Source organism: Bubalus bubalis, chromosome 23 (assembly GCF_019923935.1).
Source record: "Bubalus bubalis isolate 160015118507 breed Murrah chromosome 23, NDDB_SH_1, whole genome shotgun sequence".
Classification (NCBI taxonomy): Eukaryota; Metazoa; Chordata; class Mammalia; order Artiodactyla; family Bovidae; genus Bubalus; species Bubalus bubalis.
Window position 1 is genome coordinate 31047949 of NC_059179.1, and position 14743 is coordinate 31062691.

The 14743-nt window shown below is 46.7% G+C and overlaps 1 long non-coding RNA gene across 1 annotated transcript; it reads left to right on the forward strand.

Annotated features, from left to right (window-relative positions):
• The first annotated feature begins 6813 nt into the window (after positions 1–6813).
• Positions 6814–10695, forward strand: LOC123331380. Its single transcript, XR_006547988.2, has 2 exons — positions 6814–7163; positions 9839–10695. It is a non-coding gene; the product is annotated as an uncharacterized LOC123331380 (long non-coding RNA).
• The last annotated feature ends 4048 nt before the right edge of the window (positions 10696–14743 follow it).

The following is a 14743-nucleotide window of genomic DNA, read 5'->3' on the forward strand; positions in this document are numbered from 1 at the left end:
CCACCAGGCTCCCTCGTCCCTGGGATTCTCCAGGCAAGAACACTGGAGTGGATTGCCATTTCCTTCTCCAATGCATGAAAGTGAAAAGTGAAAGTGAAGTCGCTCAGTCATATCCGATTCTTAGCAACCCCATGGACTGCAGCCTACCAGGCTCCACCATCCATGGGATTTTCCAGGCAAGAGTACTGGAGTGGGGTGCCATTGCCTTCTCTGAGGTCTATTGATAGACCATCAATAAACATTTGCCGAGTCCCTTGCTACCTGCCTTTGGGGAGTATTCTGGGCTGGCCTGGGGGGACAGAGCCTGTTGGATATCTTCCTTGGCTGCTGTCCTGAAGCCTTCTCCATGGCACCTACTGGGTGGTATCATGTTTAAATGTCTAACTTCGAATGACAATTCATGATTTCATACTGAAAAATGTCACTGAGATACAAATCTGACACTCCAGTTTGCTGATTGGCATGATCTCTGCCTGCAAGCCAGTGCTTTTCAAGACATGGTCTGTGGCCCATCTATAATGAATCACGAGATGCTTGGGAAAACAAACAAACAACAAAAAAACTACACAGGCTCCTAGCCAGCCTGGACTTGCTAGATCAGAATCTCTGCAGCAGGTTTTGAAGTCAGCATTTTTCTTTAGAGTAAACTCAGGCAAGATCACATAACTAGTGAGTAGTGGAGGACCAAACCCAGGCAGTGGGGCTCCAGAGCCTGTGTGTGCCTGACTTTTATCTGATGGTAGGTCTCTATTCCCCACAGGCCCACATCTGCCTGTCGCACCAGGGACTCAGCAACAACTGTCTCTCTAAACTCCATTTGCACCCTTCCAACAAGCAGGTCCAGCCCCCCTGCTGATAGCCACCTCCTTCGTTTGATGAAGTCTGTGGTGAGCATGCAGGTCTGTCTGTCTCCCCCATAAGTTTAGAGGGTAAACAGTTATCTAGATCATTTCTGTATCCCTGGAAGCCAGGACAAGGCCTCACCCAGACCAGCTCCAGTCTCTGTGGGTTGCAAATAGGATATATTCGCCCACCTAATACTTCTGTGTCTACCCTGTGCCAGGCCTTTTGTGGGCACTCAGGATGCAACAGTGTAAAACCAAACAAAAACCCCTTCCCCCCAAGGAGTTTATATTCTATGTACAAGTGAAGTGATAATGGCCTCTGCAAGGCCTGCCCAGAAGTAAATGAAATAAACTGCAAGTTGGAAAGAAAAGTAAGAACTCTGGGGACTAAAGCAATCAAGGGGGACTTCCTGTGAGAAGTTTCACTAGCATCACCTTCCTTATGATTGAAGTCACCTAAGATAAGTCTGTTGAAGACCTGGATGTTCTCTGTAGAGCCTCACTCCCAGTGGCCAATGCTAAGGACGTGGTGTATCAGGCACAATTCCCACAGTTCAAAGCACCTTGATCAGGGTCTGCAGGGAAGGTGTGGGAGTAGGGGAAATGAGGATGGAGGGGCAGAGGGACATTTATTAATAGTAATGTTATTTTGAGTGAAATCTTTGTTCTTGAATCCAATCCCAACTGCTTCTCTTGGGTTGCTGTGAGGATTAAATGCTTAACTCAGACAAAGGAGGAGAGGTCAATTAATGGATGGCATTGTTGCTGTTTTGGGTAGAAAACACTCTCAAGTAGTCCTAGCTCATCTACCTGAGTGGGCAAGAGGGAAAAACAAGAGATGGTCTGGAAAGCTCCCAGATTATATGGGGCCTTGCAGACCAAGGTGAGGAGAATGGATTTAATTCTGAGATGGGAAGCTACTGCAGGCTTTTAAGCAGGTGAAAGACCACCAGCTACTTAGAGAAAGGACTACTGGATGGATAGAGTGGAGACAGAAATGAGTTAGGAGGCTGCCAAAGTCCAAGTGAGGGACAAAGGGGGCTTGGATGAGGGAGGTAGAACAGGAAACGTTTCTGTGAAAGTGAAAGTGTTAGTCGCTCAGTAGCGTCCAACTCTTTGCAACCCTATGGACTGTAGCCCACCAGGTTCCTCTGTCCATGGGATTCTCCAGGCAAGAATACTGAAGTGGGTAGCCATTCTCTTCTCCAGGGGATCTTCCCAAATCAGGGATAGAACCCAGATCTCTTGCATGGTAGAAGAGGAAATGTTCCTGTGAAAAGACATCTTTTTGGATGTGTAAATGTGGCGGGGGTCAGGCACAAGAGAAAGAGGAATCAAAGAGGACCTCAGGTTTTGGGTCGGTAAATGGGGTATCATATTCTTAGATGAAGAAAGTAGAGGAAGAGCAGGTTTCTTCCTCTCTTTCTTCCTCTCAACACTTGAACAAAATCAAGTGTTGCTCGTGTTGGTGGGGGTAGCCGAGGAATGCCCCCCTCATGACAGAACCTGCAAAAGTATAACCTTATGTGGCAAAGGGACTTTGCAGATAGGATTAAGCTGAGAATTTTGAGGTGGGCAGATTGAATTATTTTGCTGCACATATGCATGCTCAGTTACTCAGTCACGTCCAACTCTGTGCAAGCCATGGACTGCAGCACCCAGGCTTCCCTCTCCTTCACCGTCTCCTGGAGCTTGTGCAAACTCATGTCCATCGAGTTGGTGATGCCATCCAACCATCCTCATCCTCTGTCATCCCCTTCTCCTCCTGCCCTCAATCTTTCCCAGCATCGGGGTCTTTTCCAATGAGTTAGCTCTTCACATTAGGTGCCCAAAGTACTGGAACTTCAGCTTCTGTTTTTCCAGTGACTATTCAGGGTTGATTTCCTGCAACTAATATAATATTATAAATCAACTGTACTTTAATTTTTAAATAAATAAAAATGAATAGTGAATGTGATTTAGGAGCAAAAAAAAAAAGACAGTCCTTGGTATATGGCCACAGAAATCTAGAGTCTGAATGCAATCAACCAGCTCCCCTTGAATCTACTAAGTCTACTATGTACTGTTTCGTGGGAGGCAGATGGGGAGAAGCCAGCCAGGAGCTAGCACACAGCCCAGGAGGAACTCAGCGAAGGGAAGGGAAGAGAAGGCTGAAAACTCAAATACAAGGCCCCAAGCAGGGAGACTTGAGTCCCAGGAGCTCAGGGAGGACGGGCTCTGCTTAGACAGAGGGAAGAAGAGACACTATTACAGGGGTTAGGGGTTCAACTGGAGAAGGCAATGGCACCCCACTCCAGTACTCTTGCCTGGAAAATCCCATGGACGGAGGAACCTGGTAGGCTGAAGTCCATGGGGTCGTTGAGAGTCGGACACGACAGCGGCTTCACTTTCACTTTCCACTTTCATGCATTGGAGAAGGAAACGGCAACCCACTCCAGTGTTCTTGCCTGGAGAATCCCAGGGATGGGGGAGCCTGGTGGGCTGCCGTCTATGGGGTCGTACAGGGTCGGACACGACTGAAGCGACGCAGCAGCAGCAGCAGGGGTTCAATAGCTGGGGAGAAAGGTCTAGAAGATGTTCTTTTAGCTCCTTCTGGGAAGGAAAGCATGGTTAATTCAAGAAAATTCTGTCTGAGGTGTGCAGGCAGCCTAAAAGCCAACTTTTGCCCCAAGCAGTTTGCAATCTAGCTATGGAGAGGAGCTCCGGAAGTGACCACCGGAGCGATGCAGTGTAGGGAACAACTTCCGGCCTCAGTTTAGCATCAGCAAGCCTAGGTCTTTGCCCCATTTCTGCCACTAACCACTATGCCTGTGCTTCAGTGTCCTTATGGGAATTTTACCTCCTTCACCAGGTTGTTGTGAGACTTAAAGGAAGATAATAAATCTGAAGTGCTCAGCAGAGAGCCCTGCACACAGTGAGTGCTCAATAAAATAAAGCCATTATTATTAAAATAAGTAGGTGGTTCACTGGGTGGGAATCTCAGTATTTTTGAGATTCCAGACTTCTGTCTGGGTCATAGATAATTCACCCACCTGTGTTTCTCCAGGTGGGGTCCCCAGCAGACCACCCCAGAGACTGTGGTAGGATCCAAACTCCACAGTTTAATAACACTCGCCATGCCCACCCTCTTCACCCCGTGACGTTCTGGCCACTCAAGGCCAAGAACCACTGCGTCAGTGTGACCATGCTCAAGCCAGACTCCCCTGGTTTTTGCCTTTCAAAGCAGCGCGTGGATGGCTTTCTCCTGGGAGCATCATAGAGGCAGAGTGCCTCACCTAGCCTTCAGTTTTCCCCAAGCCAGAGCCTTCCACATACAATCAGAGAAATGCCTGGTTTGCAATCTCCGATGGCTGGGACTCAAGGAAACTCTGAGTAAGGATGGGGTTCAGAAATCTGCAGAGTTTAGCTCCCAAGAACACCAGCTCACTCACTCCCCATAATTTACCTCCTGGGTAACTCTCCCAGTAACCCCTAACACCTTTCCTTGTTCAGTTTTTCTCCATGGCATTTACAGCGACTCCACAGGCTACAAGTCTTACTCATTTTGTTTATGTGTCTCCATTACAATGGAAGCTCTCTGCTTATGAGCTTTTGTTTGTTTATTTGGTGTTTTGTTTTCCTTTGGTCTTCTCTGTCCAGGCTGTATCCCTGGGCTTAGAACTACTAGCTGGCATACCACCAGCCCTCAGTAAATATTCACCGAATGGGCAAATGAGTTGGACAGCTCTAATTCCTTCCTGCCCCAGAAGCTCCCAGTTCGAGACAGGACAAACATGTGTCGCTTCTCCAGCTCTGTCACCAGCTCGTCCCTGCAGCAGTGTTGGGGGTGGGATGGCCTGTAAACGTTTTGCTGGACTCTTATTAAATGTTGCCCCCTGTCCCATGCCAGTGTTTTCTTTAACTGCTCCCCTTGTGAGAATAGAGAACATTGCATGGGGCGGGGGGCTTTCAGAGCTGGCCGGTTAACAGGCAGTCATTCCCTATTCTTTCTTCCTCTCTCACATTCCTTTTTATGGGGCTGAGTGTATCACAGAAAGACAGGGGCCACCTCAAAATACCCCTGTCCTATGTTTACATATATAAACATTTACATGTGTATTGGTTTTGGTTATACAAGCAACAATAACAGCTGACCTTCCCTGAGAGTTTACTGAATGCCAGGCACGGTGCTAAGCACGTGCATCTCCTTGTTTAACCCTCTCAACAACCCTGTGACACTGGTTGTATTATTGCTGTCGTCCCACCTTTACACGTGTGCTGCAAGAGCTTCTGTCTGGTCCACAGACACACATCTGAGTTTTAAGGTGAACCAGATGGTCTGATTTCAACATATCCCTCATTCCTAACTGCTGCAGTAACTGCCTTTCTCAAAAGATGCGTTCATTTTCAGGAAGTCAAACAATAAAGTGGTTAAGACTGCATGCTTCCACGGCAGGGGGTCTGGGTTCGATTGCTGGTCAGGGAACTAAGACCCAGCATGCAGTGCAGCACAGCCAAATCAATCTTCTTAATAAATTAAAAAAAAAAAGTAAACAAGGAGAGCTTCCCCCAACCCCCTCAAAGAGGCTGCTGTTAGTTGATAAAGCTTTTATACTAGGGAATTTCTTATACCAGCAGTATGTACATGGGCTTTTTCTTTTCCTACAATAGTTGTCCCAGACCTTTTGTTTCACCTAATTTTTTCACTCTCTAATATTATAATACATTTTGGACCAGGTCTTCACTCAGTGATGCCTCCACTCTTAGAAGCTTTGATGTTCTGGCTGCAGGAGCTAAGGATGGAGTGATGTGATGAAGACAAATCTATGGATATAGTAAGAAGGTATATAGCATGCTGGCTAGACAGCAGCTGGATGAGTTTAAGCTTTTACAGGTTTAGGAGCTGCCTTTAGAAGTGGGAGCTTATTTGTTTTGTTCTTGCTTTTTAGCTTAGGTAGTTCAGGGTACCATCCCATTGACTGAGAAATGAATAGGCTTCCCTTCCATTCCTTGGTAGCTCAGCCAGTAAAGAATCTGATTGCAATGCAGGGGAGTGGGGTTCAATCCCTGGGTCAGAAAGATCCCCTGGAGAGGGAAATAGCAACCCCCTTCAGTATTCTTGCCTGGGAAATCCCATGGACAGGGGAGCCTGGCGGGCTACAGTCCGTGGGGTTACAAAAGAGTCAGACACAACTTAGCGACTAAACCACCACCCCTGAATCAGAGGATCTCAAAGACAAGCTCTCCTGGACAGTCCTAGGTAACCTCAATGCAGGCTGGGCTGCTGTTACTGCTAAGTCACTTCACTTGTGTCCGACTCTGTGCGACCCATAGATGGAAGCCCACCAGGCACCCCTGTCCCTGGGATTCTCCAGGCAAGAATACTGGAGTGGGTTGCCATTTCCTTCTCCAACGCGTGAAAGTGAAAAGTGAAAAGGAAGTCACTCAGTTGTGTCCAACTCTTAGTGACCCCATGGACTGCAGCCTACCAGGCTCCGCCATCCATGGGATTTTCCAGGCAAAAGTACTGGAGTGGGGTGCCACCGCCTTCTCCGGCATGCTGGGCTAAAGGAAGCCAAAAGGCTTGCCTTCTTAGGCTCCTTAAGGATTATGCCCATAACTCATTGCTCAGCTTCCAGGCATAGTCACTGTGCTAGATGCCAAAGTCATGCCAGTAGTTCATTTAATCTGCACAACACTATCACGTAGGTCTCACTGCCCCCACCTGACAAATGAGAAACTGATACTCAGAGAAGTTGTTAACTTACCCAGGATCACACAGCTGGTCAGAGTCAGCCCTGTGTTTTTCTCCCTAAGGCCTCAGAGAATCGCCAGAGAAGGTTGGAGCTGATTGAAACGCTGGCCCCTGATTGCATGTAAATGAAGCACACAGCCCAGAGCCCTAACACAGTTGGCTGCGGGGCACACAGCAGGTGTAAGGAATTGGCTGAGGTTCCGGTTTTTCTAACTCTATTTGTTATAAAAGACCTCCAGGGAAGTTGGTAGAAGTGAATGGAGTGGAGTCAGTCCTACATCCTGATAGCCCAGAGGGATTGGAATAACTGACTTCCTGAAGAGGATTTGCCCACAGCCAAACAGAATTAAGCTACATGTCAATATGAATCCAGGGCAGGAGGGATCCTAATCTATAACTTCCTCCAGAGAGACAAGCCTTACTCCTGCCAAGGGGGGGTCAGCTGATAGAACTGCCCCGAGGGTACGTGTGGGGATATTATTTCTGGAAACTAAAGACTGAAGAGAAACTCATCCTTCAGACAGACCTGCTCACTCCAGCCAGTCATTTTTACCAACAGGGATTGTCTTCGAATCTGGAGTAAAGTAAGTAAATGTCGCTCAGTTGTGTCCGACGCTTTGCGACCCCATGGACTGTAGCCTAACAGGTTCCTCTGTCCATGGGATTTTCCAGGCAAGAATACTGGAGTGGGTTGCCATTTCCTTCTCCAGGAGATCTTCCCAACCCAGGGATCGAACCCAGGTCTCCCACATTGTAGGCAGACGCTTTACCGTCTGAGCCACCCGGAAAGTCGAATCTGGAGGCCCTTAAATCCCTCCAACTTGAATCTGCCGGAGCCACCTAGAAGTACTTTCCCCCCTAGTTTTTTCTTTTCTGTGAAAAACCAACAAACAAAACACCCTCTGTCCAAAAGGGTCTAGATTAGGATGGCCCTCAATAGGAAATACAGATAAAAAATGTATGCCAAATCTGTAACATGGAATGTTCTGAGCCCCCTGCTCTCCCCACAGAAGAATAAGGGGCATCTGAAAGATGTTAAGATCACTGAGACCTACTGGTAAATGGAAAAAACAAAAAACAAAAAAACAAGTTGCAAGTTCTGATAAGCAGAATTGTTGTTTAGTAGCCAAGTCGTGTCTGACTCTTTTGCGAGCCCCCTGGACTGTAGCTCACCAGACTCCTCTGTCCATGGGATTTCCCAGGCAAGAATACCGGAGTGGGTTGCCATTTCCTATTCCAGCATATCTTCCCGACCCAGAGTGTCCTGCATTGCAGGTGAATTTTTTACCGCTGAGCCACTGGGGAAGCCCTGATAAGCAAAATGAGTAACTGAAAATATGGAAAAGATACAAAAAGCGTATCACACCTACATAAGGAAAAATTTGGAAAATACAGAAAAGTAGGAGGGAATCACCACCCCCCATAGGCCTCCCACCCCCACAAAAGAACCATTGTTAATATTTGATATATTGCTCTCAGGTCTCCTGGCTAGAAGCGGTCATGTTACATCAGGCGGTGGTCAGTGCATAGTCAAGTGTGACCAGAGCTCCAATCCCAGCTCTTCCACCTCTCCCTGAGAGAGCCTCATTCCATGAATCTGTTCCATGGAAGTCATTCCACCCTCCTGGAGTGGTTGTATTGATTAAATGAGGCCAAATATGGAAAGCTTGAGTGCCTAGGAAACAGCACTCAATAAACGCAGCCACTGTTATTATTTGTAACGGGCCATTTCCCTCAACATTATAACATAATTGACTTTGAATGTTGCTCAGAATCTTTGAAAACATCCCATGTAATGGCTGTTGGATATGCCGATTTCTTCACTAGTCTCTTGATTTCTTCACTATTCTCTTATGAGAAATGTTTTGGCTGCTTCCATTTTTACCTTCGTATAAATAGCTCTGTGATGAACACTGTTGTGAATATAGCTTTACCTCCCCTGTATTTTGGAGATTTTAGTTAAGATCATTTCCCAGAAGTGGAATCACTAGGTCAAAGGGTAATCACCATTTTTAGACTTTATAGACACAGGACCTGATTGCACAAAGCAGGCGTTATTTCCTAGACCTAACCTCCTTATCCGGAGAAGGCAATGGCACCCCACTCCAGTACTCTTGCCTGGAAAATCCCATGGACGGAGGAGCCTGGTAGGCTGCAGTCCATGGGGTCTCTAGGAGTCGGACACGACTGAGCAACTTCACTTTTACTTTTCACTTTCATGCATTGGAGAAGGAAATGGCAACCCACTCCAGTGCTCTTGCCTGGAGAATCCCAGGGACAGGGGAGCCTGGTGGGCTGCCATCTATGGGTTGCACAGAGTCGGACACTACTGAAGCGACTTAACAGCAGCAGCAACCTCCTTATCGTCCCCAAAGTCTTCCTGCTCCCCACCGGGACGGCCTCCTTCTCCCTGAAGAGGACACCTGGCTGTTTCCATCTCCCATTCCTGCCTTCTCCTGTCTTGTTCCTCCTGCAGTGGCGGAGCCTTTTCACCTCTGCCTGTGTAAATCCTCCATGGTTTCAGTTCTTACTTCTCCCTTCTCCCTTTTCCCTTCTCCCTGACCCACCCTGATGGCTAGCCCTCTGGTTTTACTAGCCCCTTGAATCTGTAATCAAACCCAGCCTGATTCAAGGATCTTCTTTCCCTTTCAAGATTTGAATTTGGGTCCATAACAACCAGACAATAAGCCCCCGAGGTCAGGAATAAAGTCCTGGGCTCTTCTTCCTTCCCCTCTCAGCCCCAGAATGAGCCTTACAGTGCCAGGACCCGAGCTCCCATTCCAAGTATTCACTGAGAAAAAATGTCTTACTAGGGTCAGCTGTGGGCCAGGCTGGGCACTATGGCTACAGGGTCCTTAAGAGCTGGTTCGTTGGTCAAGGGGAGAAAAGAAAATGTCAATAATCAAGAGTAACCATGAAGGCCAGGGCTTTTGACATGAGTTCATAACAGAGGAAGGGAGGGTGTCAGGTTAACCTGGGCCCTGCCCAAGGTGTGAAACTTGTTGGATGTCTTGCTGTGTGGCCCTGACCAAGTCACTTAACCTCTCTAAACCTGGATTCCCCCATCTGCATCAGGCTGTCTTCACTGGGATACAATGAGGTTAAATCGGTTATTCAGTTGAATAATATGCTTAGCAGGTATTCAATAAATGTTTGCTCATGGTGAGGGCTTAATGCAGACTCATGGGTTAATAAAGGGGCTGCACTGGCAGGCTGCTTACAGCCTTGGAACTCAGGCATCTCTGTTCTTCTCATTTAGGAACTAGGTTGCTGGATGCCCATTTATTCCACTGCGGGGCAAGTTTCTTACAGGTTCTGGCCCCCTGGTTTCCAGCCTGGAGTCTGGAGGGACATGAAGAAAGGCTGGAGTCTGCTGTATGTGATATATGCTAGCAAGGAGCTTGCTCGTGAATCACCTTCGCCTCCAGTGCAGTGAAGCAGTGGGATGGAATGTTGAAATGCCTCCTTTTACATCCATTTTCTGAGCACGCAGCGAGCCTTCTCCCGTTCAGGCTGCAAATCATCACACACACACACACACACACACACACACCTGCCCCCCTGCCAAGCAGGCAACACCTTGCATGAGGCCCAAGGAACAGAGGCTTCCAGGGGATGTCACTAAGAGCTCAAGGAATGCCAAGCTGGGCTCTCCAGTTATTCATCCTCCCTGCAATCAAAGCAGGCTCAGAGCAGACCCATCCCTGTGACAGATGTGGCTCAAGGTTATGGCCAAGGTCAAGCCTGTTATGTGTCCTTTAGTGGTGGGGGTGTGCAGAGATTACTGCACAAGTTTGGACTTAAAGCTGAGAGAATTCTTAGACACCATCTAATTCAGTCACCCTTCCCTTTGCAGAGGGGTATTTGGAGGCTCAGAAACGTCAAGAGATCTGGCCAAACTCACCTCACACAGCTATGGCATGGGTCATAAAACTAGGGCTTGCTTTTTCCAAACCCACAGTTAAAAGAACTCTCATCATCCTCTGCTCTATCTGGGCTTCTCTTTTGGCTCAGACGGTAAAGAATCTGCCTGCGGTGACAGAGACACGGGCTTGATCCCTGAGTCAAGAAAATCCTCTGGAGAAGGGAATGACCACCCACTCCAGTATTCTTGCCCGGAGAATTCCATAGACAGAGGAGCCTGGAGGGCTACAGTCCATGGGGTCGCAAAGTGTCAGACACGACTGAGTGACTTTCACTTTCATTTTTTTTCTTGCTCTATCTGGAGTTACCTCTCAACCCACCCCCCCGCCATATACACCAATCACTATAATATTGACATCTATTGCATAAGTCCCTGAAGGACTTATGTTAAGTCCCTAAATGTTTAGGGTGTATTGTCTAATTTAAGCCTTTCTCAACCTCTAGGAGTTAAGTAACTCCTTGATACTCCAAGTGTGGTCTGTGGCCAGCAGCATCAGTATCACCTGGGAGTTGGTTGGAAATGAAGAATCTCCAGTCCTAGGAGGAGAATTTGCATTTCAGTAGGCTCCCAAGCGACTGAACAACAGGTGATCTTATGCACAATCAAGTTTGAGAAGCACTTCCATAACTCTTCCCACTTTAAACAGGAAACGGAGCTTTGGGGCAGGGGAGGTGTGTGTGTGTCTGGATGGGGTGGGGGTGGGGTTAGGAGTGACTCCCACAAAGTCCCACAGCAGGTCAGGTGCGGAGCGCTGGTGGAACCTTGGGCACTGCTCTTGCTCTGAAGTCTGTAGGTTTTAGGAATGTTTTTCCACTAGTTCTAGCCCAGAGGAGGTAGGATTCCAGGCCCCACCTTCCCCAGGAGCAAGGAAGTTACTGAAAGGAATAGCCCAAGCATTTTACAAGGTACTTTCCACATCTATTATTTTGTTTCTGCTTTATAACTTAACTATCCCAACTTTACTCAAGAAGCAACTGCAGCTTGGAAGAGTTTAAGGCATTTGTACAAGCTACACTGCTGGCCACTTCCAGAGTCTGGGCTCGACACCGGTCTCCTTTATTGCAGAACCCAATCACTGTTTCTCCACATACAAGTTGGCATCCTGGTGGCAGGAGAGGAGACTGTAGGTGGTATACAGATGAGAGTCTCCCATCTGGATTGTCATAGATTTTAATTTCTACTACAAAAAAATAGAATTAGGTTATTAAACTTCAGAGACTACAATTTAAGACAAAATGTGGGTTGTTTTTTTTGCTTATTGTTTTTAATGAGTCTCTGTAAAGCCAATTTCAGGAATGATAGAGGAGGTGTCACAATACTCAGGTATTGTGAAACCCATGAAGGTGGTAAAAGACTGGAGTCTGGAAATCATCTTCAGGAACCACACTGAGAGGGAAGGGGGAGAAACCAGCAACCAGAGATCTCTACCCAGAGGCTGTGGACTTATCACTTATAGGTGGTTTTCTCCCCACAGCTTTCACATCTTCTTGCCCCCAGGGTCTTATATAGAGCATTTATGATGCTCACCTAAGGGTATACACTCCCCGTTAAAAAAAAAAATAATAGTAAGTGTTACCAGTTATTTATCTTTCCGGCCAGAATCTCCATAGCAAAGCTGGAGAGACCACAAACTTGCTCCTTCTAACATCTTCCCACCTCCAGCCCACTTCCTGTAGTTTCAAGAATGGCCCCCTGCCCCATTCATTTAGACCAGACTTGAAATGCTGCAAGGGGGAGGCTGGGAGTGGGGAGTAAAAAATGTCCCTCCCATTCCTTCAGATGGGACAACAGAGGGTGAGATGGTTGGATGGCATCACTGACTCCATGGACATGAGTTTGAGCAAGCTTCGGGAATTGGTGACGGACTGGGAAGCCTGGTGTGCTGCAGTCCATGGGGTTGCAAAGAGTCAGACACGACTGAGCGACTGAACTGAACTGAATTGATTTCTTCAGAAATAGTCTGTGGCTCCCCAATGGAGAGGACAACCTGCATCTTTGCTTTCAAGTGTTGGCACTCTTCCATCTCTTCCTTTCTCTACCCATGTCCAGGGACATTAATGGCCACTCTTTCAGTTGGACCTTTGAATTTTGAGTAAACGGACATTCTCTCTTGCACTCCAGTTTCATTCAGGGATCACAAGTAAAGAGTTCTGGCAAATAAATGAAAAGTCTTCCAGGAATCCGGAAAACAGTTATGTAAGGAACAAGGACTGTTATCTTAGAAAAGATAAGGTGGGGAAGGGACAAATGACCATCCTTAAATATTTCAGAGAGTCTAGATTTATACAACATTTCTCCAGACCTGGAAGCAAAGAGTAGGTGATATGGGAAAGTCGGCTTCAGTTCTTTGTCCTTAGAAAATGAAGTCACTCAGTCGTGTCCAGTTATTTGCGACCCCATGGACTGTAGCCTACCAGGCTCCTCCATCCATGGGATTTTCCAGGCAAGAGTACTGGAGTGGGATGCCATTTCCTTCTCCAGGGGATCTTCTCAACCCAGGGATCAAACCTGGGTCTCCCGCATTGCAGGCAGACGCTTTACCATCTGAGCCACCAGGAAAGCCCTCTCTTTGTCCTTGGCCCTCTCTCTTTGTCCTTGACCAACTGTAAAATTGGGGCAATAGTACTTCATCATCGGGTGGTTGTGAGGATTTAGTGAAGTGCTCAGGACATACCTGGAATCTCATAAAAACCCCAGGATATGCTTGTTTCCTTTTTTGGCCTCATTCAAAAATGCCTCATGAGGCAGTAAGCTCCCTCTCTGGAAAATTTCAAAATAGAATTACAATTCCTTACTGCCAAGATTCTGTGCTTCCGTGCTGCCCGTGACTTTTCAAAGAAAAATACTGGCTCACACAGAGCCCCCACCATGCTCCAGGCACGCAGAGAAGAGCTTTTCATAGGTACTCCATTTAATCTTCTCATCAGCCCTCGGAGGTAGGTACTATTATTATCTCCCCCCAATCCACATTTTTTTTTTTTTCCAGATGAGAGAACTGTGGCTTAGAGAAGTGAAGTAACTTGCCCAAGGTCACACAATCGGTAAGCAGCTGACCAGGGGCTTAAATGTCACACTCCAAAGTCCTTGCTCTTAGAACTGGAAGAGTTGTTTAATCAAACCTAAACCCCTCTCCCAGACTCAGCTGCTCTAATGCTCCTGGCTTTATTGATCTCTCTTCTACAAAGTTTCTTCGGGTCTCAATATCAAAACCATCCAATTTAGCACTTATTATTATCTGAATGGCTTCTTGTCACTTCTAGTTTACTGTAAGTTGGTCTGGGGATTTTTACTCTTTAAATATCCCCTCGAACTCAGTAAGCCTTGAGAACAAGTTCAAGGGCTTCCAATAATTCTTTCACTGCCAGCTGAATTAAACAGCAAGTACCCCTCTTTCTCCCTACCATGCCTATTCCCATCTTATTTTTCCTGAGCCATTAAAAAGTCTTTCCTTGGCTGGAACAAATACTACAGTCTGTTCACCTAGTTAACATTTCCTGAGTTCTTAATATGCACCAGGCATTCTAAGTAGCCGTCCATTCTAAGTAACTTAACCCACTGAATCATGATAGTAACTTATGAGCTAAGTCCTATTTTCATTCCCATTTTATAGAGGAGGAAACAGTGTACCAGTGTATCGGCATTTGACTGAGTAAATGCTTTGCTGATGGATATTATTATTATTAGCAACAACAAATACCTTATGTACAAATACCTTATGCTTACATCATGCTATAGCTTTATGTACATTATGTCATTGTCACTCACCGTGTACAGATAGACGCTAATGTCCCTACTTTATAGAAGAGGAAACCATGACAGCAAAGGGTGAGTGATTCTCAACAGTCACACAGCAAGTGCCTAGATCCTGAAGTGAATTTTGTATTCACTCCACTCTAAGGTCCTGGGAGTGAGGGAGATGGGAGGGCCATGGGGAGAAAAACACCTACACACCCAGAAGGCACTCTACAAATATTAAAGAAGCAACAAAAGCTGGTCATAGCAGAGGCTGAACAAAAATCCAGCTCTTTGACTCCTAGTCCAGTGCTCTTTCCTTTTTACCAAGATGGTGTGAAGCAAGTCTTGGGTCCAGACCCAATAGCAGTCTTGAAGAAACCAGAGAAAGTAGTGCTCTTAAAGAAAAAAATAACATCATTTTCATATCTCTGCTTTTCCCACATTTTCAATAATGAGCATGTGCTACTTGCATGATGAGAAACAAAAAAGCCAATGAAGTGAGCT